Genomic DNA, 24,430 nt, shown 5'->3' with positions numbered 1-24,430 from the left:
TAGTCCACCACATTTGTTTTGATCCCCACACTGCCTGTCACACAGTAAGAGTATCCCACCTCATCTCACTAGACATCATTGAATGCTGATAAAAAAGGAAATGCTGCCTTATTAAGGGGGTATTGCCTGGTTATCAAATGCCTGGTTATAAAATTGCAATATTATGCACCTTATAGTGAATCCTTTCTGCTGGGGGCTCAATCTTCTAAAACTCTCCTTCTGGTTTTGCCAATCTTATTAACAATCTGCAGCAGGCAGCTCCCCCCACCCCTGCGAAGATTTTGCCTCATCAGTGCACCCAGCAGGCTCTTAAAGAGAGGACAGAAATTTTAGCAAAGTGCTGCAGCATCCCAGGTAGCCTTGATGGGTAATCAGAGAGAAGCTGGACAATCACATGGGATCCCTTCCTATTTCCCGTCAAAGAGTGTGTCTTCTATTGCTTTGAGCAAATTTACTGTGGGAATCACAAGGGGTTGGTCACCTTGCAAACTATTCAGGAACCTAAACCATCTCAGAACCGTGCCTTTTCTCCCCATATCTAGCCTATATTTTGTCTTAGTTTAAATTTTTTCTTTCTGCATCTCATTAACTTTTCCTGCCCCTTACATTTGTGTCTTTTCACCTATGCAAACAGCATTTCCTCCTAATCATCACTCAGTTAAGATCTATACTTCATCCTTTATATCTTTTTCTCATGACTCATTCCTGTAGAGTAATAGTAATGCTGTTATACTACAAAGTCCCTCCAGTTTTCCCAACATCTCCATCATAACATTTTGCTCAGAAATCATACTGCTGCCATAATAAACAACTGTCTCTAAAATGCTTTTCAATGTAGTGTCTGAAACTGAAATGACAGCTTTGCCCTGTGTAACTTGCCACTTCATATGCAATCTGCTGTCAGCCATTACATGTACTTTAAACTGTTTATTAAACAGACATCTTTGAATTTAGTGCATTTCTGATTATTTCCACTTAGATATGCAAAATCTAATTTTTTCCAAGTTTATTTTCTCTCTTGTGTAGGTAGTTCCCTTCATATAATTTCTATGTTCTGACTAGCTTCTAATTCTGCATTGCCAATTCATTTCATTAGCGTGCTGTTTATCCTATCATCAACAGGATACACTTGAAAAATAAATGAGTCTATCCTTCAGATTATTTCAGCAACCAAAAAATGCCAGCCAAATCTATTCCCTATATCATTATCCTTTACTGAAGTGTAAGGGTGAAACACTTATTACATCTCCATATTCAACATGGCCTTCATCCGAGAAAAGATTCAATTTCATACTTTAAATTTAAGTGTAAACAGTCCCACTAAAGCCACGTCTTCATTGCAATAATAGAATAGAAGACCCATTCTAATGTAGCAAACTTTTTAATTAGTTAAACATATAAGCATTTCCATTTTCCTTTGAAAAGTCCTTTTCTTTCAAGAGTCAAAGATGACACCTTTAAGGAATACCCTAATGAAATTTAGTAATTTGGTTTTTTTATTTTTCCCCACAAGCCCTTTGAAACAGAAGAATTACCTTCTGTTCAAAAACAAGATGCATATTAAAAGAAAAAGCAATCCAGGAGCAGCTAAGCAGCTTTGCATAGTAGATATATTTGGATTAGTACCATGACTGCAACTACAATTTGAGCACAAAATGGCTGTTGTTCAACTCACACCACAGCAGCCTTTCCAGGCTGCAGAAAGCAATCGCCAGAGCCCCAGTGGACAGCAGACAAATCAGTGCCAGGAGCCAGCGGGGACAGGAATGTCACAGCGCCAGCGCAGGTGGGCCACCGCTCGGCCAGAGCAGGTATGTCCGGGCTGTGCCCCTCGGCTGCCGCAATCTTCGCTCTGCAGTCAGGGATCTTCACCGACGAGCTCGTAATTTGCATGAAGAAAAATGAGCAAGTGGTAAGTAAAGCACTGCCTGTGCAAGTTCACAACCCAGTCACTTGTATGGTCTCAGCACCGATTTATCTTTTGCCGCCCCCACAAGACACAGGAGCTATTGGCAACTGTGCGCTAAGGAAAATCTGCTCACTTCATTTGCAGCCTGAAATTAGATCCAAACCCGTGAAAATACATGGGAAAAACATGTGAGTATTTGTTTCAGTCAGAAAAGGCTTGGAGAAAGCATGACATTTCTGCCTGGCATTTTCTTTTGGAGTGCTTCATCACCAGCCCTCGGTCCTGATAAGAGTCCTTCCAAAAGCCCATGATGAGTGGCAGCACACTCTCCCCTTTGCAAATGCTGTGTCACTGCTTCCCTCTAGCTGCCTTACAGTGACCCCCATGGAGCCAGATCCCAGGTGTTAGCAGACCACTGCAGGCAGAGGAATGTTCCCTGTCCCCAAGGGGACAGTGTATATCACTTCACATGCCAATGTGGATTAGACGGATCAGCAAAATAATCCAGGTCAGAGATGGAAGTACACACTTGTGAGCACAAGAGGAGCAGACACAGCTGGCACCACTTGCAGCCCACTCGCTACTTAGCAAGTATTGAGGTGTTTCTTTGCATCACACCAAAGGAGAGCATTAAAGGGAACAAATGAAATAGCTTTGCAGAGATTTATGGAGATTTTCTAATGCAGAAAGTGGAGCACAGGAGAAAGTGCAAAGGCTAATTTGATTACACTGTTAGTCCTGTATAAATTTAATAATGGACTTGCTTCCACATTTCTCATCATAACCTATTTACATGCATCCACTAACTGCAGTAGCTCTGCACCTCACACTCCTGAGCCAGTATTCTCAACCCACCCTTGTGAGGAAGAGGAACATTACTGCTCCTGCACAGATAGACAGAGACAAAGGAGAGGTTAAAGATTCAGATAAACATTACTGAATTGATTATGGCTTCTCTAGATCTGGGACAATGTTCTCTAAATACTAATGAAGTTATCTTATTCTTTTATCAGAATAAGAATCAGCAGATATTAAAAGGAACAGGGTTGTCTCCTCAGGACACTCAGTCATGAGCTATAGCAGACACTGCACAAGCTTGTGCCAGTGACTTGGGTGCATTTACAAGTACCAAAGTGCTCTGTGACAGTCTAGCCCTTGAATAACTTGCTCAAGGTCACACAGAAAGTGTGTGGCAGACCGGAATCAAGTTGAAAAGATATTAGAGCATCCATTTGCTTTTCATTCTCACTTTTCCTTTTCCAGCATGTCATTTTTGATCAGGATCTATGCTATCAAATGTAGACATTACTGTAGGGTTCACATTCAGCACTTCACTCATTAAATGCACATTCTTTCAAGGTACAAATACAATAATGAATATAATGATGAAATTCAGTATATCATTTAATAGTGAACTACATTAATCTCCTGCATACAGTACTGTCCAGAACTCAGTTCCTTTCTGAACTATGTTTCATAAGGTCAATAATGCCTTCCTTAATTTCTAAGAGCAGGCTGGATCGCTACCCTGAAATTTTTTTTATTATAGGCAGCCTAGTTTCATTAGCTTGAGCCAGTGCCATGCATTCCACATTGAGGCCAACTGTGTCTATTTTCCTCTTGTTTGAGTAAAGCAAATCCTTTTCATCTCACCTCACTCTTCCAAGCAGAACTGTTTGATACTGACTTCTGTATTTCAATCTAACCCTAATAATTTCCAAAATAAATCACATCATTGTCAATCACACCATATCTCAAACACTTGCAAGTGCTTAGCAATTTCAGCTGCCAACACACTAATTTATGTTCTTTGGAGATGCCATCTGAATCACAGTTACCGTCTTTGAGTCCTTTCCATCAGTTAATTTCAACTGTTTGTGAAATGCAGGAGCATATTTATTTTTCTCCTTCCTCTGCAGTGCTCAAGTTGTGCCATTCCAAACTCAGAAATACTTCACTTGCAAAACTCCAGTGTCTACTCAGAGAACTACTTCAGTAAGTATAAATAATTTTCTGGCATGTGGTCTGATAAATAATTTTTAAACAACAGAATGATAAAGTAGGATCAATGGCACCTTTCTGGGACAGACTACTTCATGTGACAAATTCTGACACAAATATTGCACAGCGACATACCATGTATTTCCTACTGTCACTCTTGGCTTTCAGTGTTTCTTTCCTTAACTCAGCCAAGAATTATGAACACAATACTGCTGAAAAGAGCTAGATTTTTAAAAATGGAAATAAAAATAAAGAAATCCAGACATGAAGTTCCCAAACTGAGGGTTTACCTACCATAAAGGACCAGGTCTTCCAGACAGACTTCTGCTTAATACGAGATAAAGTGTCCACATCGGAAGAGCTGGAGCAATTAGGTGGTATTGCAATCAAGCTATATGACTCAGGTGCGTTGATACAAGTTTTGCTTCCAACACAGACACCCTGTATAATCCCAAGGAAGCTATTTCTCAGCTAAGAATAACCCTTTCCTTAATGCTCAGTGACATGGTCTCAACATGCAAAAAATACCCTGTTAAACGACATGTGCTTTAAAGGGTCATTAGACCAGAGGTGAGGCTGAAGGGGATCATCAGCCAGCCTGGCTCTTGGACCATGACTATTCCAATAGCATTTTTTCATTAATGTTTGTTGTCAATGAGGTTTAACAAGCCTGGCACTGATCTCTCCTCTCTGGTGGCCAGTGACAGGACACAAGGGAATGGCCTGAAGTTGTGTCAGGGGAGATTTAGGTTAGATGTTAAACAAACGTTCTTCACCCAGGGAATATCTCCCCCCAGATGTGGCCACAGCACCAAGCCTAGACAACTCTGTCAGACACATGGTGTATTTCTTGGGATTGTTCTATGCAGTGTTAAGGAAACTTTCCTGCCTGACTATTCATGGGACTCTGGCAGTCACACTCCTACTACCAGACATTTTAAATGCTGGACTGAAGCCCTTTCATGGTGGGTGGCTCCAGTGACCCAACAGGTGCCTCACCTGACTCCGTGCACAGTGGGATCAGTGGGACACACACAGTGGGACACACAGTCAGTTCAGGTTTCCCTATTGGCTCGATCCCAGGTTTCCCACGGCAGTCTCAGATGCCTCATTCTATAAAGCCATTTACTCATGGCACAGTAACACAGAGACAGCTGGAGCCAGTGCCTCTGTGAAGGACCCCCACAATGGAATCCCTGGGCTTTTACACCCTCACAGTCTCTGCTCCTCCTCCTCAGACACCAGCTCTTGCTGTGTCTCTGAGTGTCTGGTCACCTGGCTGAGCCACAGGTCCCTGTGCCTTTTGTTATGCAAAAGGTTGGCACCAGCTCAGGACCGCTTGCCTGGGGCTCCTGCCCACCCTGAGCTCAATCTGCAGCTGGCACTGTGGCTTACAAACCAAGCTTTCTGGACCAAAAGTATTCTTCAATAAGGAAGGACTTGAATGATCCTTCTGGCCCCTTCCAACTCAGGATATTCTAGGATTCTAAGCAGTACCTTGGCACACCAAATCTAATGCTTGAAATCACTGGTGTGCCTCAAATACCTCCCTATTCTTCTGAGCACACCATTCCCTTGCCACACACCCTTTGCCTCCTTTTTCAAGCACAACTGCCCTTCAAGATAACCATTGTCCATCATTACTTGTCACCCAGGTCCTCAGAGAAGCCAGCCCTTCTCATGACCTCTGATATCCTTTGCTAGATCCAATTCCAATTGGCTTTTCTCACATCATCTCTACGTGCTCAGACAATGTTTGTATTCCTCACAGATTTCACTGAGGTATTACTGGACAGTACGCTGAGGTGTAAATACACCATGCATCATGATATGCCTATAAATGAAAACTGGCAGCTTATTTCCTGTTATTTCTCTTTTATAGCCACTTCTCCTTGCTCTCTAAACATTACTCCCCTTTCTTTCTCTTGTGAGATCTGGGCTGTGGCACCTTTGCTCAGTCTCCACTCAGTTCACCGTGCATGTGCTGTCCCAGACAATTCTGCCTGCCTCCATTTTCTGCCTGTAATTCTGCCCCCAGCTAAACAGGAGAGTTGGTGATTATAATTTCATTCAATCAGGAGGTGAAGGAGATGGGACACATGCACAGCAAGCCGAGAAAGGAGTGGCAATCAGATTACAGCTGTAGCCTAGAGCACAATTCTTCATAATGTGAATTTATAATGGGTCTCTGGTCTGGGGCACATAATAGACATTTTACCCAGAGTGCCATAGTCACCCAAAGACATTTACCTCAGAAAATACCGAGCCTGGTATAAACATCTAAACTTTAATAAAACAATTACAGATGCACTGATTGCATAGCTCCCTTAGACAGTGAAGATTTTATACATAGGGAAGTGAGCAGAAGACAGTATCAGGCTTTCATAAAAGTTTACTGAGAACTCACCCTTGGTGAGGTCAGTGCTTTATCCATATCCCAGAACTATTCACTGAGCAAAAGCCATCTCAAAACATACCCCATCTCAGAAACACATTGTCCTTTGTAGGATCAGTGTATTTGAAGAAGTTAAGTCAAGAACCAGTATATTCCCTGCCATTTTATATTCACGCTATCCAGACCCCTTACACATCTCAATAGAACATTAAATTAAAGAAATAACATGTCCTCTTTGGGGGCTTCTTGCTGTTTCTGCTCAGAAACACTTTGACATTAACAAAACAAGTTGTGTTTATGTATGACAAGTTAGATTGTCATATTTCAAGTGACAAACGTTACTCTGTCCACAGAATAGAAAGATAAATAAGCATTTACAGGAAAGAGAAGAGTCCAGTCAGGAGGAGATGCAGATCTACCTCTCTGTCTTGTTAACCTAACTAGTTGACCATTTACATTTCATATTTCTGAACCAATTCAAATAGAATTATTCCAAACAAACATTTCAATACTAAATAAGCCTTTTCTGTGTTTTGAGGGAAGCATCAAATCCACAGCCCCTCCTTTCTGGTCAAGTCACCCTAACCAAATGACAATTATTCAGAAAATAGGAACATCTCAGAACTACAGGGATTTGCACCAGTCATTATCCCCTGGCCAGCACAAGCATCTGCACAAAGGCTGAGTATATACTAAAATTCTGTGCACAGTGTAGCAGCTAAACCTCTGTTCTCTTCTGCTTTGTTGCTGGTGGGTGTTGCATATTAATTTCCTCCATACCAGGCTCTCCCCATTTTGTTTACAGCAAACTCCATCCCGTTAACTCTTTTCACAGCCACCACCCCAGGAACTGGGCACCTTTGCGTTGGGTACCTACTCTGTGTGTGATCTGGCCCCCAGTCCAGAAGGTGGGAGCACATTCACATCGTGTCACATACACGGAGAAGAGGCTGCTGCAGGGATGCCCACACCTCCAGGAGAATGGAACGGGCTTAGTTTATTTTTAAATTAGTAGCTACTTTTTCAGTATTTGGGTTTTACCACTCCACAAACCCTGGAGGCAGAAAAACACACTGAGTGTAACAGGAGAGCTACACTAGCCATAGGATATCACTTGGGCACTGTTGAACACTCAACACTCACTTCAGGGAGAGAAGACTCCTCCTTCCTAGGCTGCATTAATACATCAATACAGCTCTCTCCATTCTGCAACTGACCTTTTTCCTAGGACTGATTCAAGACCTTACATGAACTTCTAAACCCAAAAGCCTTCAATAACTCAAAAAAAAAAAAAAAATTCAATGCTGATTCCTTAATTTCTTTCTCTAGCACCTCTATCTGAATCATCCCTTAGTACTCTGCTGGGAAAAAAGCTAATGGTGACAAGTAAAAAAAAAAAATCCAAGACACTCAAAGGAACTGTGTTTACACTAGAAAAACAGTAAAAGATGCCAAGGTCACTTAACATGCTACTACATCATAACTTGCTGTATTGCATACAACTATTCAGCTTTTGCCTAGATCTCTTCTTTGTCCTGAGACCAAAGCAAGCTGGATTTTCTGTGGCATTGCTACTGATTTGTCTTGGTCTTAGAGTATAAGAGTATACATTGCTATAACTAGATAGCTTGAGAATCTATTGGCAAACTGCAGGTCATAGTCATCTTTTATTGTCTCCAGTGAGAACAAAGTTTGTCTTTATGTATATATCCAGCTTGCACAAGAGTCCTGGCTTTCACTGTGATCTGTTCTCTCCTGATACTCATACCCGACTAGGTTATAGCTGGGTTCCACAATATCAATCTTAGTTCAATTGCATTCAGCTAGCAATTCAGTCATGTCATTTCAGTCAAGTTTTATTCACAAAAAACTTCATCTTTCATTCAGAACAGAAATCCACTGTTCTGATAACTATCATATTTCCTAGCCTCATATAAGGCAGGCGTGTGCTTGCTCACATGCTGAGCAGGGCTGGACTCGAAGCGAAGGTTTCAAAGCCATTTAGAAAACAGTGTCCTTGAATTGACTCAAGTAGTCCATTTCTAGAAACTCTGTCCCAGGAGAAAGTCTTAATCAGCTCCTGTTTCCCACCATATACCTCCTTCCAGAAGAGAGCTTTATCACTCCCTCCCCAGCTCCATGCAAGCACTAAGGTAAGGGCAATATGCAGCAGAACAGATGCTGTGGCAGGAGTGTGTTTACATGAAGCTGCTGACAGCAGATGCCAGCTTGTAAAATTAGCCAATAAAAATACCAGCATCACTGTTTACAACCACTCTGAGCAAGACGGGCTGCCAGCAAACTGGAAAGCACATTGCACAGGCATACCAGGTTAAAGTTACAGAATGTGGAAAAGCATCATCATTTTTAGGCTAGCAGAAGTGTGATTCTCATTCAAGTACAAGGGAGTCAACCATGAACTGCCAAACAGTTTCAGTCCTTCTCCCTTTTACATTAAAAAATAGTTCTATTTAGTGTTAAAACATCAAAGAACCAGAAACACTGTAAATACAAAAGCACGTGTATCGCTAGCTATTGGAAATTTTGTGTTCCATTTATACCTTTTCCTGGTCTTAAAAATTGAGAGCCGGACATGTTTAAGGGATAAGGAGTTCCTACCACAGTATTTTAATAAGGATCCTTGTGGTGCACCGTTTCGCTAAGGTGGGATGTGCCCAAATGCACACACATGAGAAATCACATACAATTTATGTGTACAATTTATAGACCTTACAAATTAGCATATCTAACAAGGATGCCCCAATGAGAGGCTTGAATGAATGGAGTCATATCCCTAGGAATTTCCCCCTGGATGGGCCAAATCTCTAGTTTACAGGGTATGTTCTAGGAAGGACCTTGGTTTCTCAAGGTAGCATAAGGCTTTCCAGCCTTCAGCTGCAAGGGCTTTAGGGTGTTTGGTCTACTGGCCTAAGAAAAATACCAGGACAATGCTAAGTTGTCAGACTTAAGGACTCAGAAGTATGTATGCTAGGAGTACTGAGGATACATAAAAGGTATATAAAAGAACAGGCAAAAAAATAATCTTGGCATCACAATGACTCTGGTCAAACCTGAAATTTAGTGACACGTGCATGGCAAATGTGTTATAGACCAGGAAACTGTTACTTGAACTTAAACCTCCTCTAGTGCTCTTTGCAATCACAAGTATAATAAAAAAAAGTCCTGATTTTTTTGACAAAATTGTTGTCTGCATTTTACCCATGTGGATTTGGAGATACTCAGATCCTTTCAGAATGTTAAAACAGTACTAAAATTTTTCACCAGTTAATTATCATTAATTCTTCTGAGTAATTGAAAATACCATTAAGACTAGAATCTAGACTAAAATAAAATTAAGACCCTCAAGAAAATTATTAAAATTATGTTTTTGAAAATAACAGTCTGCCAGATAAGGCCAAGTTTTAGAACACTTTTTTTCCTGTTCATTGATTTTCCTGCATTGGAAAATATAAAACTTCATTAAAATTTCAATTAATGCATACTGTAATACCCTTAATTAGAAAACTAGAACTATAAAAGGAAATGTTAAAGTAACTGAGATATTTCAGAGATTAAGTTTGAGAACAAGTTTTGACGGCTTTTACTTTCATTTTAAACAAACAGTCCTCTGAAAAGAATTTCACTTTATGAATGTTTAATAAGCTATTAATGACTTCTATAAGCCTGTTGGAGGTATAAGAAAGAAGTTAAAAAAAAGGTAAGTAAAACCACTAGAAGAATAAAAAATATTTTATATATAACCCATAATTAAAAGTAGTTTTTCTTTTCTCTATAATCAAAAGCTAATATCAGTTAACAACATAACATACCTTTGGGATGCATCCATGAAACTACATTACTAGATGAACCATATACCTGCAATGCCATTTCCACAAGAAACAGTCAACAGCTTCAATCTTCTGCCTTATGGAGAAATACAAGAGAAATAAAATGAAAGGAATAAAATCAAAGTGGTGAAATCCTGTTGTCAACATAATTCAAAGACTCAAATCTAAACCGGCACTTTCCTTCCATACACTGAAAAAAGCTAACAAATGCAACCTATCCCAACATTAAATAAAAAAAAAGGCAATAAATCACTCTCTACTCTATTACTCTCTTTCAAGAATAAGCAAGAGCCTCCAGCATGCACCCAAGCAATAAATAGTAGATGATATCTATTTTATGATTTTAGGCAGTAGGGAGACCTTTACAAGAGGTCTGTGGTTGGTGGCAATGGTGTTAATAAGCCCTTTGGTTTCTTTTTTGTCAACAAAATAATTGGGCTTTCTCCGTAAGCAGCTGTTGTTCATGAGTAGCCTGAGGCTTCTCACCTGTGTAGGTGGGCTCTGATACTAGAGCATGTTTAAAACATAAAGTGGACAATAAGGATTCTCAGTTTTGGGAGTTGAAGAAATCTTTCTTTCATATTCTAGTAAGTAAAGATGTTTTTTTTTCCTCTATTCATGTTATTCTTGAGAAGTAGCACAGTAGCTTTTTCTTCTTAAGGCCCGTTTATCCTATACATATGTTTTTCTAATAAGTAACAGGCTTTTTTTTTTTTTTTTCTCCCCTGGGACAGTAGGGTGGGGGAGGGAGGTTGCTGCAATTGTTGTTTCAGAAAATTAGTTAAAACTTTGTGTCTTCCTTGGGCAGTCTGATTGTTACCCTAGTTGTTAGTTAAGCTTTGCCTGCTAGGTACAGGAAGCTTTCCCTGCTTAATGCAGAGCGCTTCTATCCAGAGCTGCTAATACATTGATCAAAGTTTGTTTCTCTGCTTAAGCATATGTAGAACTTCATGCTGAGGAGAATTTTAAAGATGTATTAGTGCTGGTTCAGGTGCATAAAATGAAGCATTGTGCAAGAAACCACAGGAAAGAGACTTGGTTCTTGGTGAGTGTAGAAGAAATATGGTCTGTTGATAATGCTTGATGTGAGTAACTTCACTGATGTATATTTTTGTTCCTGTAAAGTTCCAGAGATTTGATTCAGACTGTTTATCATATTATGATATGACCTAGGGACTTCATTCATGCTCTCTGTTGGTGAGCTGGTGTTTTATGGCAGAACTGTGGAGTCTTAAGATGCATGTGGTCATAACTATGAGCCTGAAAGGATTGTTTGAATCTTTGATGGTCTGTATATAAACTTTCACTTTCCTGGGGTTTATTATGTGTAAAGCAGGGGCTGCCACCAAGGCTTCGTATACACTCTTCCCTAAATAAAATCTTGGAAATGGTTTCTCACAGATACGGTTGCACAGAACTGAATGGCTTTCCTTTTGCCACCAGTGTGCTATTTTTGTAAACCTGTTCAATAGTACTTAACCCTTTCACTTGATTTCATTCTGGTTTTGATCTGTTTATAGCAAGTTCTCCATCTAGATGTGCGTAGAGGCATTTGACAAAGTCTCTACTGATTGATTCCTTGCTCCTGTTATTTGGTGTGTGTGATAAGGTGCTTTCTTTCCATGATCCCTAAGGACTTGTGCAGTGCTAACAATAATTGGTAAGTGCTTTAAACTGCTCCATGAGTTATATGCTCCTGGATGAGGAGGGTGAGTAGGAAGGATAAGGCTCATAATTCCCCAACAGGGAAAACTTTTTCTTAGCCAAATGCAGGGTTTATGAATCTGTTTGTCTCACCAGTGGTAAATAGGATTATATGCAGGTTGAAGGATAGTAAGGATGGACTCTTTCTGCTTAACTGTACATATTCATGTTAAATTAGACCAAAGAGCACAGAAAGTAACCATCATGGACATCTGAAGAGTTATTGTCTCCTTAGCTGTTGAGTCTAGAATTGAAATTAAGGTGAAATCAAGGCCTCCCAAATGGGAAACGTCTCTGAAACTTGCAAAAGACAAACATAGATCTACCTGAAGGATTTAAAAAGGTAACATATAGAAGCTACATTGGACATCTTAAAAGTTATTTTTAGTACCTTTGTCTCTGTAATGTGCAGCATCTGAGGAAAGTGTCACTTCACTAGAAGTGCTTATTCATGCTGTAAAACTCAACCCCTTCACAGGTTTAACTTCAAGAAACTGAACTCATGCCTGGGTTTTCCTTTGACAATTTTACTTTCCTTGTTGGTAATGTTTCCATAGTATTTCTTATATTAGTAATTAATACTTGAAAAAATTCTCTTATATAGAATCTACTCTAATAATAATAATAAAAAAAAAAGATTGAATGATGTTCCTTTATCACGTAGCTGTAATGGCCAGTTGATTTTTATGGTCTCACCATTTTGTACTGGTCCTAGGGTTTCAAGATTTTTTTTCTTCCTCATACTAATATTGTGTCTGCTAGAATAAATGTGGTGTGTCAACAGGCGAATAATTAAAAAATAAGCATTTAATTCCTGTAGTGTGCTGATAAGGTCTACCTTATGTCTTATTAATCAAAGCAAGAAATACTGATTTGGGAGTTAGCTCATCACATCAGGCATGGCACAGACCATGGAAATGCCTCATAGCCTATGAATGTGAAGTCTGAGTTCTGATGTAAATGACCACCTAAGTCAATATCTTCTATTTAGGCCTGAGTGTATAAAAGGGCAAAGGAGTAGGGTTTCTATTTCAGATGTCTAGTAAATAAAAAAAAAAATCATAGGTGATGTCTGTCAAGCAAACTCAGTACATCCACTTGTCATATGTGGATGGGAAACTGCATCCTTCAGCTGAAGTCCTGCTCTTCAGTTTAATATGACTGTTTGTCTCTACTTCATCTGCTTTTATGTTATATTTAACTGTCCTTCAAGGGACCAAAGTGGTGTGACTGCAACTGGGGAGAGAGCAGGTAGTTAAGCAGTAGTGTGATTGAGGTTGGTGTATATGTCCAGGTATGATAGGTGTTTTCAACTGCTTTGTGGAAGTGGGATGAATATTTAGGCAGTATTGGCTTCCCTGTATTATGACTAAGAAGAACAGGAGTTGCTATCGTGGTATCTGTGATGTACAGGGTTCTTCTTAAAAGAACTAGCTGCAAGTATTTTCTTCTGTCAAGTTTCTGATTTTTCTCTTGCTTCTATAGCACTTTGCAGTCTGGCTGCAGGGCAAAATATTCAGCAGCTTTCATCTCAGATGGTGAGAATGCTCATGGGTTTTCCCCAAACTATATACTCCAGCTTGAGGGAAATTGCAGTGCTAGTGGTTAACTGTACAATATAGTTCTCGGTGAAGTGAAGAGGTTAGCCTTGGCTTAGGAAGTTTGCCTGATGTAAACATTAGTTTGGCAAGTCATTGGACTGACACTCACTCTAATTGGTCAATGGTTGACCCAAACACACATGGGGTTTTCAAAAATGAAGACTGACTGAAACTGCTTGTAGTGAAATGTATGACTTAAACCAAAGCCAAAATATCTCCTTCCTGGTTTAATTAAATTGACTTGTTTTTTTGGCTATTTGGAATTCTAGATATGGTGAGCTAAAGGTTATTTTGAGCTTTACTGACAGCAGGAAGCCTGAATCATGTGTGCTGTGGTAGGCAGTCCAGGGACACACGGAGTGCAGGACCTGGGTTTATAAATGGAGTGAGTGACTGGCCTTTGGTCTAGCCAGCAGGCTGTTTATAGGTGGGAGGTGGCTACAGGGATGGCTTCTGTGATAAAGGGCTATCAGCTTCCCCCATGTTTGTTAGAGCCAATGCCTGCTGGCTCCAAGATGGAACTGCTGCTCTCCAAGGCCGAGCCCATCAGTGCTGGTGACAGCACCTCTGGGATAACAGAGTTAAGAATGAGGGAAATAGCTGTGCAACAGCAAAAGCAGCCAGAGAGAGCAGTGAGAGCATGTGAGAGGAACAGCCCTGCAGACACACAGGTCAGTGAGGGAGGGGCAGGAGGTACAATGGGCATCGGAGCTGTGACTCCCCTGCAGCCCATGGGGAAGACAGTGGTAAGGCAACTGTGCCCCTGGAGGTCCGCAGTGGAGCAGGTGGATGCCCAAAGAAGATTGTTACCCCATTGGGATAACATTGGGAGCAGCCTCCTTGGCAGGAGAGAGGAGGCTCCTGTGGCTCTGTGGAGAGAGGACCCCACACTGGAGCAGGTTTGCTGTCAGGACTGGTGACCCTCAGAAGAGTCATGCCAGAGCAGCCTGTTCTTGAGGGATTGCATCCCATGGAAGGGACTCATGCTGGAGCAATGGCTTTCTTTGAATGTCATTATATAAATGAAGTGCCAGATACAAAGACTTTTTCTATGGTAGCTTCTCTGGTAGTTTGCAAGCAGGTGTTCTGCAAAAGCAGTATCTGGAGTATCCAGAAACTTAAAAAAAAATCTTCTAAATGTACTTCTGGCTTGCTGTGCAGTTCATTCAGACCTTGGTCATAGAAGGTGAGTTAAGGTGAGTGCAAGGGTCTAGCTCTCAGCTGGGAACCGTAGAAGGCATTCAAATCTTGTATGCAAAAAACTACTTTGCAGGAGTACAAGATAAATGTGGTTAGAGTGCAGGCAAGGTGCCAGCAGCCTGCCACAGACTGTTGTGTAACTGCAGGACAGTTATAAATAAAATAAAATCAAATCCTTTGTATGCTTTTTCTCATTCAAGGTAGATGTTAATCCCTTAATGTCTTAAAGCAATGACTCATCAGGTGTTAGGTGCTGTATGTGGGTTATCAAAAAGCATCTTGAGCAAGTTTGTTGTTAACTATTCTCACCGAACAAGCAATGTTGCTTGACTTTGATTTTACTTCAAGATATCCAGCTACTGTAGCTCATGAAAAACCTTGTGTTGTATTAGTAGTGATCTTGTTCCTCATCTTAAACATATTGGAAGCGTCTATAACATATGATATAATCAGAACAGATTGTGACCCTCATACCCCCTGATTTGAATTGGATTCTGGCAAAATTCAGCTCTATCCAGGGTCTTATAATTGTGTTCTTAGCAATCATGTATGCTAATTATCTATAACCATGCTGTGTAGGAAAAAAATTGTGTGCAATATGTAACTTCCCTCAAATGTACAGATCTCCTACCCACTTGGCTATGTTTCTTTTTTGATGGTGGCTATAGAGAAATCTTGCTGACTTTTCTCCTACTAGTTTATTTCTCGTCTGAAAATGAATTGTAAGATATCTGTGTTTCATTGGAAAGCTACTGAGCTGACAGCTGAAGAAATACAGGAGGATGATGAGAAAGTTTTGTGCCTTGGGCATTTGATAGCTTAATCTGTTTGTCCATGAGTGAATAGGTCCGTCTTGTAGGAATTTCTCTGTGGAGGCTTGTGTCTTTGGTAGTATATGGAGAGAGGATAATTCACCTTTGTTCATTATATCAGCGTGAGAATGTATTCAAAATAGGCTGGCATGGCATATGCTGTGATCTGGGTGGATTGATTCAGTAGTGGAATAATCATAGAATTGTTAAGGCTGGAAAAGACCTCTAAAGTAGAGTACAACCATTTACATTAGCATTGCTCAGTCCACCATTCAACCTTGTCCCTGAGTGCCACATCCAAACTTTTCTGACTAGAGATTGTGGTTTCACTGCTTCCCTGGGCAGCCTGTTCCAATGCCTGACCACCATTTCCTTGAAGAAATTTTCCCTAATATCCAATCTAAATGTTCACTGGTGCAACTTGAGACCATTTCCTCTTGTCCTACCATTTCTTACTGATGAGAAGAGGCTGACCACACCTTCATACAAGCTGCTTTCAGATAGTTTTAGAGAACGAGAAAGTCCCCCCTGAACCTTCTTTTCTCCAGGTTAATCAATTCCAGGTCTTTCAGCTGCTCCTCATCAGACTTATGATCCAGACCCTTCCAGGGCTCTGTTGCCCTTCTCTTGATAAGTTTCAGCACCTCAGTATCCTTCTTGTTGTGAGACACCCAGAACTGAACACAAGATTTGAGGTGAGGCCTCACCAGTGCTGAGTACCGGGGGACAATCACTGCCCTGGTCCTGCTGGCCACACTATTGCTGATCCATACCAGGATCCACTGTCCTTCCTGGCCACCTGGGCACACGCTGGCTCATGTTCAGCTGCTGTCGACCAGTAACCTTTTCTGCTGGGCAGCTTTGCAGCCACTCTGCCCAAGCCTGTAGCAATACCTGGGGTAGTTGTGGCCAAAGGCCAGGACCTGGCACTTGGGCTTGTTGAAACTCCCTGCAATTGCAGGACCAAGTTCAAATGTTGTGTCTGGTCTTGTGTTTTGCTGGGAATGCTCTGTGTGCTTACTGGCATTAAAAATCACATGGAAATCATTGGGGGACAGATGGAGCTTGATCATGGCTCAGTTTTTTTTTCTACAGAATATTCAGGAACTACCACAATTCCTTCTCTGACAACAAAACTTTTATTTTAGACCTTTGTCCCCATAAATAAATGTAACTTATCAGTCTCTCATGATGACTTATTCTGTATTTCATCTTGTTGGCAACATTAGAAGCTGAAAGTAAACTGTTATAGTTTTCCTTGCTCGTTCTTTTCAGCTGTTCAAGAAGATCTAAACACTTCAACAAAACTCTGAAAACAACCCTTTTTAATTAAAAATTTGAGACTTGAAAAGAAGAAACCAGCCAAATAACTGGGAAAGTGTGCTCTGCTTTTTCAATAAGATAGTAGTTAAGGCTGCCCAGCCCCTTTCCTTTGGCTAATTTTTTCAAATAAAGTTTGCCCAGTGATCTAAATAAAGGCTGGTTTTTTTTATGAGGTCTGAAGTGTACCAAGATAGGAAGAGGACTCTCTCTGGGGCTTGATCAAGAGAAGACATCTGGGAGTACTTTTACTTTGCTGGCCTGGAAACAGGTTCCTCACTTTCTATATTCCTGCTGGAGGTCTGTGTGTTTTACTCTTGTGTTGAGGTTGAAGTTGATGGCAGTTTTCTTAATTAGACTGTATCATCATATATGCACAGACTAAGTGCTCACTTTTGTGCCTTTAGTCTATCTAGTCTTTTGAAAACAAACCAGATTGAGTCAGTGGCGTTTGGATGTGCGGTTTTGATCAGTCTGGAATTTGCACCAGTTCATCGTCCAGCTCCTGGCAGTGGTGTTATTGCCTGTGGTGTATCTTGGCCCCAAAGAGCGATGGGTCTTTTGGCATGGCTGAAGGTTTCACAGGAGGTTACTGAGAGTCACCTGAAGGGTGACCTGATCTTTTCTTTCCATTCCAGGCCCAGAAACAAAATGTGTTTCCCATGGTCAGCCATTTTACTGTAAACTTGGCCACATTAGGTTTGAGTGGTCAAGCTCTGCTGTGTCCTGGCCAGCCCCTTTTCAGGATGATCAGTCCTGTTCTTGCTGGCAGGCAAATATTTTAACATCACCTGTTTCTACAGAGAGACTCCTTATGTCGCGTCCAGCCTATTTGACAATTTTGAACTAATGTCTGATTTAAAACTATTTTCAGCCTGTAATTACTACAATGAAAATACCAGAGAAATTGATTTCTTATATTCCTCCCGTTATATTACTCTGGATTCCTGTCTAAGTGCCGAGGGGTTAAATATGATTCATGTAATCTACTTTCCCACTAATCATTTATTCAATTACCTATTAGAACTCAGGCAAGAAAGACCAAAAAAGGAAAGGGAAGAGACCAACCTGGAGTATATATTCAATAAAATGCTACAAAAAACAACCAATCATTAATTATCTAATCAGCATTCTGTGAGTCTTTTAGCCATGATCTCATTACTGTAATTAATTGCAAGAATCATTTTGTAAACAGAGCACAATAAAAGTATATGCAACATAACAGCATCCAAATTAAATCTAAATCCCAGAATGAATAACAGAGGAAGCTGGAAGATATTACTAAGAGAGGGCGTCATTAAAGGAGATCATATTTCAATGTCAAAATCTGGTGGGCTACTTGTGCTGCAGGAGTAAATCAATAGTGTTGCATTGAAAGGACTGGGCCAGATCCACTTTGGCGCAATTAATCACTACTCCATTAAAGCTTGGAGAAGTAGGGGTGGCTTCTTAGCCAGTAAAATTGGATTTTCTGTTTGTAGCTTCTGGGACTGGCATGTTGGCAAAGCTTCTGTGCTTGGCTGGTTTTTTTGCACCGAATAGGTAAGATTGTGTACTTGAAGGATTTAGGAAATGTGGTCCCTTTGTTTTAGAAGTGGAGAGGTTCTCGAAGGATTCCACATGTCTTCCCTTTGGCTAGCCTTCTGTAGTCTTTCACTTCTGATAGTGGTAGCCCTACTCTATTTTTTAAGACTGTTTCCACAATAAATAATTAAAGTATGCAGGCAGATCCCACAAACACCTGCTGGGCTTCTAGCAAAATTATTTTGTGATACTTTCGGGATTCTCCATTTAATATTCCAGCAACGCGATACGTTACTGTCTTTGGCCTTACCAGCATTTTGGCTGCAGTATTTTGTCATCTTTTTCTCCTTTTCATTTAATTTTTCATTATTTTTTCTGAGGATCAATGTCAGGATTCATTTAAAAGCTATAAAGCAATATATATAAAACAGTCCCAACAACCATAGGCTTGGTTATGCCATTGATTTCTTTTCTGAGCAGAATTCCCTGCTGTCTGCAGTGGTGAGTTGCTCAAAGTTATTGATAGTGTGTATCCCTCTACAGGGAATTTAGATTTAAAACATGATACCTTCTAGCTGAAAAGGTCTGAGGAGTGCATTAACTTTGGGGTAAAAGCTGTATTGTAAAAAAAAAAACCCCAACAATCCCCTCCCCACCTCCACCCCAGCAGAATCTAAACTTTCCCTGACAGTAGAACTGAGTGTTCCAGCTGTAATGCCAGGGAAACCCTTCATTAATGCTTCCACCTCTCCCTGCTGAGACCTGACAAAGAGCAGGGCTGTGGTCCAATCTGAGCTTCTTGGGACGGGGTAGGAGGCAAATATGCCTGATGGTTTTCTGTGTGGAGGATCCCCCTTGCCTGTTGCTCCAAGCCATGTTTGTTTTATCCAGACAGATTGGCCAAAGCTCAGATTTTGAGGAACTTTAGGACCTTGTCTTGCATTGTACTGCTCCTTGCTAGCAAGTGCTACCTGCCTGCCTTGTTGTGGTACCATGCCAATGTGTGGGTCAGGATGTGCTTTGGAAGGTTTGCTGTGACACTGCAATGTATTTATTGAGCTACTTCATTCAGAGCACCCCTTAAATCTTCTCTCAAAGAAAACTCTACAGAGGAAATGCAGAATGCCTTGTTAACTCAGTTTTTAATGGTGAATGCCCCATGGATTTCCCTTTGATAATCACAGTTTGCTTCCATGAGCAGGCGAGCAGGTCATACCTTCTTAAGTCTGCAAATTCCTTCAGGTAAAACTGAGTGTTAGCTGGTTCTGCAGATGAGGGGAATAATAAAAAGTGGAACTTTGGCCTCTGCCTGTTTTGCAGGTATATAAATAGTGGAAATACAGCTGAGCCAGAGAACTGCATTTCTTTGTGACGAAGGGAAGACATTTTAAGTCACTGACTAATTTTGTTTTCAAAGACTTAAATGTCCTTAAAACATTTTTTGCTTTGGAAGGGTGATTCTTATGTTTTATAGAGTCAGCCTCATGTTTAAATTCATTTGTCCTCAACAATGCACTTCTGCTGCATTTAACAAGTGTATTTTAATGGTAGTGTTAAAATGAATGCCTTTTTCCCCCAGTAAAAATAAAAGTGCACCATCTATATGAATTAATAATTTCCAAAGTAATAAATATTATGAACCTATTCTAAGACACACTGGGATAATATTTTTCTGGTTTTAGACCATTAGCCAATTTTTACATATGCTCTGGCATGCTGGAGAGATGCCATGGAGGGGTCTGCATTTTTTTCTAGTGCAGCTGTTAGATCAGTTGTATTGCTTGATTGATGCATCATGTCAGCGAGCCCTGGGGAATATGTCCACTTCTCTGGACAGAGTAAGGATGCCAGGACCCTTCACAGGACATAGGCATGACTCCACCTGTGTGAGTCCTTGTGAAGGCTGGGCACAGAAGGTGTTTGGTTTCTCGTGCTGGGAAAGCTTTGGCATGTGCAAAAGTTCTTCATTCACTTTTGAGTTTTGGCAGACTGGGTATCCAAGTCCTGCTTTGGGTGCTGAGGCACTTGGGATTTGAAAGAGAGGTAATGCCCTTTGTGTAAGGGCATCTGTTTATTTGGATTATATAGCATGGAAAGCATTTGTGGTTATATTAACCTTTACTTGTTTGCTGCTTCTGTGCAGTGTCTGAAATTAGATTATTTTTTTAGGTTTAGCTGCTTAGGAAGGTTTGGGAAAATGTTAGCTGTCATAAAATGTGGAGTGTTTTGTATTGGGAATAGATATTACCTTCCAGGTAGCAGTAATAGCTATTTTTCCTCAAAGAATTACATGGTACTTTCCATTGGCTTTAATCCTGACCCTCAAAGAATAGATTTTACCATCTGCATGATAACCAAGTTTGGGAAATAAGCTTCTGAAGGAATAGTAAATGCATCGTCTGTCCATGTGGGATTATTAAACTGGAACAACTACATGGTATTTTGTCAGTTGTCTCCCATCTTCAATTTGAAACACGGACAGCTCAGTTTCTCCATTTACAGCTTTGAATATACTTGAGAAACTAATAAACTGAAATGACAGATACAGAGGGATTACAGGATATCAAGCAGTATTTTCCAAATGGGGTAACAACTGCTATGAAAAAGCATTCTATTGTAATAATGAAAGTTATCTTCTTACATCTTCTGCTTGCTGGTCTGGAATCACCAAAGAGATGAGAATTTCTCTGGCAGCAAAATACTCGGCAAACCTGCTGTGGGTGGTTTGCCAGTGGTTACTGCTCTGAATAACTAATGTAAATGAGCCCCTCACCATTACACTGGGAAATATCACATGAAGCACTCTCTGCTGCTTAGGCTGACATGAATCTTTTACTTCTCTGAACCTCTCTTCTGCTGCATCTCTGTGAAACTAGTGAGAGTGATTCTGGGGGCATCTCACCAGGCTCTGGGACAGTGATGAAAACCACTGGAGTCACTGTCCCAGTTCTTTCCAACCATGTGTCCCTCTGAGGTGTGTGCAAAAACTAGAGAATAGATGTGATGGCTGTGCAGAACACACTCCCTTTCAGAGCTTCCATGGGATCTGGGAACACTGCCTCTCTGACTGATGAGGCCTTACTGAAAATAAGTGAATACTGAGGCCAGGGCTACCTGAACTGAGTTGCTAGGACCCCAAGGATCTCAGTGCAAAAGGTGCTAGCAATAGTCCTGTGGCAATTGTGCAAAAATTAACATCTTAGCAGTGAATTGTATTTGGAGGAAGTACTCTAAATATACATTAGAATGTTTTCCCTTGTAGGACACATTAATCTTTGCTGGGTCTTGTTATACTTACAATCTCAGGACAGGAATGCTGTTTTTTTCTTTTTTGATTGGATTTCAATCTAGAAAATTATTCTTTAAATGGAATCTTCAGGCATAACTGTAAGTACTTGCTTAGCAACCTTGTATTAATGACCTTTCTGAACACAGGTAAGCCTGAGTACATGAGTATTTTTCTTTCTCCATTTTGTCGGGTATTGTGACTCAGCTAGGGATGAAATTGAACCTGGTTTGCATAGAATTGCATAAGTGCATTACAGGGACAGTCCATAATACATAAAAATCAATTAAATTTAACAAGGGCCAGTGTTGGATTCTGCACTGGGATGGGGCAACTCTGAATGTGTGTACAGACTGGGGAACGAGATGATGGAGAGTAGTACCATGAAAAGGGACCTGGTCAATTGCAAGTTGTATATGAGAATTTTTAGGGCAATCATGCTCCTTTAGATTTCTCCATTTCCCATGCTGCCTGCCCTATAGCCTCCCTTCCTCCTGAGGAAGCAGACATAAGCAAGAAGGAGATACCCCAACTTGCTGGAGCAAATGGGTTTTGCAGTTTCCTAGGACTCTAAATTTTTGGTAGAGTTATTGAGGAACTGGGTTTGGGGGGAGATACGTGCCCTGGAAGTGGAGAAGGCCACTGGCATCTTGAGCTGTTGTGACTGCAGACAGGGAAATGTGGTCAGGTCTTCTCTTGTGTCCTGCCCCACATATCCATACCCCCTCTCCTGTCTCTGATGGGCAGCATGAATCAATAATAAATGCATTACAGAGATGGGGAAGCTGTGCAGATTGCAATTGACTTTGGTACACATCTCCCTTCCAAAGGGTGTGAAAGTGCTGCTGGAGACTGGGCTAACTGTGCAAACTGGCCTTCCAAGGTTGCAGGCAGCTTCCAGGTGTATTCCCCACGCTGACAGTGGTGCCTGCAGGGTACATCCAGACTGAAGATGGGTAACACTGACAAAGATGAGGAACACTCACTTTTGGGTGGGTGAGTAAAAGCAAGCTCTAAGACTGATCACACACAGAGATCAAATTCTAAAGTAGCTCCACAGGTGTTTTGTTATTGTGACTTCTGCAGGGCCAAAGACTGCAAATCTGTAGGTTTCTAGCCAGACCTACTTTATAATATAAACCTTTAGAGTATTATATACTACATTGGAAGTATTTAGATACTGTTATTAGCCATAAGTCTTATCATAATTCTCCTCACAATCAGTGTCATATTTCTTGCACCCTGACTGAGAGTCTTCTCTATTTCTGTGCTGTCACTGTGTAAGAGCAGGTGAAGTGAGGTGATATCCCCTCTGCTACCTGATGGGCCATAGGATCTGTGATAAGGTTATCAGGAACTTTCCTGTTTAGGTAAAACCTCTTCATGTCATGTCTTCATCCTGGAGGAGAAAATTCACTTCCAGATTAATTCATTGTGACTTGTTGCTGCTGCTGCCCTTAAATTAATCTTTTCAGGGCTACATGTAACAAACTGGAGAATTGCTAATATTATACTTGTGGCAAATATATTAATTTCTTTTTTGTGATTTCAGTATCTCTCTTCCCCCTCAAACAGTGCCAGCATAAAGTTGAAGCTGTGTCTATCTTTCATCTTTGTTTAATGCACTCCTGTAATAAAGCTTTTAGAGCATAGTATCAATGCATTTATGGTGGCTCCTTAGACACCTCTTTCCATCAGTTTTAGTACTGTGGCACAGTCTGTGTCATAAAGCACATGCAATAAACATGTAAATTTCAGCTCTGCTACAAAAATATTTTTTCTTAAGCAATATCAATAGGTTTTTAATGCATTACAGACCTGAAAACATTAAATTCAAATATAAGGAAGGGATCTGCTGGCTTGGTTTTTTATTTTTAGGGAAAATTGTTCATTACTTGACTCTGAATATCAGATAAGACTAATTTCTGGTACAGGACTTTTTGAAGATTTTGTATTGCAGAAAATCTTGCAATCCTTAACACCCTCTCCATTCTCTGCAAACATTTAGAACAGCTATTTTCTCCTTCAGATGACAATTTTCATTTCAAGCAGGCTACAAGAGGTCATTTAGCTAATTTATGTGGAGATGAGGGAGGGTTGGTGGCACAGGCTTGAGAAATCAGGGAGATATGCAGCAAATAAGACTGCAAAAATAGTTGATGAAGTGCCATTGCTGTCAGCATTTGCAACTGTAGATTAAGGTGTTCACATCCTAATTTAGCCTTGTGCTTGAGGCACACCATTAACCTCCTGACAGCTAGCAAAGTGCGTGCACTGTGGATCACCTGATCCATTTTTTTCTTCCAAATGTTGACTGTTTAAGTGCTGCAGAAGTGTTAAAACTCTCTGGCCACAGGCTCCTGTTCTAATTTTAAACTGGAGTGATTATATGGAGATATGGAGCTGATGCTATTGAAGAGGACAGCATGTTGTCTCTGAAATACAGACAACGTTCCCAACTATTGTCACACACATCAACAGCCTGGCTTCTCCTCTCCAAGCTGTGCGTTTCAGCAAATTCCAGAATAATAAAAATTCAGACCATGTTATCTTCTATGAGTAATTCTCCTGCTTATGCAATGTTATTCCAGGAACTGTACTCTGCCAATGCCAACAATTGGCAGAGATTTTTGTTCCAACTCTTGCCCTGCTTTTAAGCAGATTTTAGCTATCGCAGTAGATTATGCTGTGTGGGCTATTTGTTTTTCTGTGACAGTTATGTGTTAAATTTGATATTTGAAAGATAGCTCCTGTTACAAACCTTACATGCATTCATCTTGATATGGGGTGAATAAGAATAGAATAATTCTCTCATGCTGTGCATCAGTCA

At 40.6% G+C, this 24,430-nt stretch overlaps 1 long non-coding RNA gene across 5 annotated transcripts in view; it reads left to right on the top strand.

Annotated features, from left to right (window-relative positions):
• The first annotated feature begins 10,546 nt into the window (after positions 1 to 10,546).
• LOC135299006 (uncharacterized) overlaps positions 10,547 to 24,430 on the top strand; it is a 38,046-nt gene continuing 24,162 nt past the window's right edge. For 2 of the 5 annotated variants that reach the window (XR_010361023.1, XR_010361025.1), the window contains exon 1: positions 10,548 to 10,740. This is a non-coding gene — a long non-coding RNA (uncharacterized LOC135299006). Of the gene's footprint in view, positions 10,741 to 24,430 lie in introns of all 5 variants that reach the window. The other 3 variants (XR_010361026.1, XR_010361022.1, XR_010361024.1) reach the window with 3 other exon arrangements.

Source organism: Passer domesticus, chromosome 4, assembly GCF_036417665.1.
Source record: "Passer domesticus isolate bPasDom1 chromosome 4, bPasDom1.hap1, whole genome shotgun sequence".
Lineage (NCBI taxonomy): Eukaryota > Metazoa > Chordata > Aves > Passeriformes > Passeridae > Passer > Passer domesticus.
This window is presented reverse-complemented; position numbering and strand designations above follow the sequence as displayed.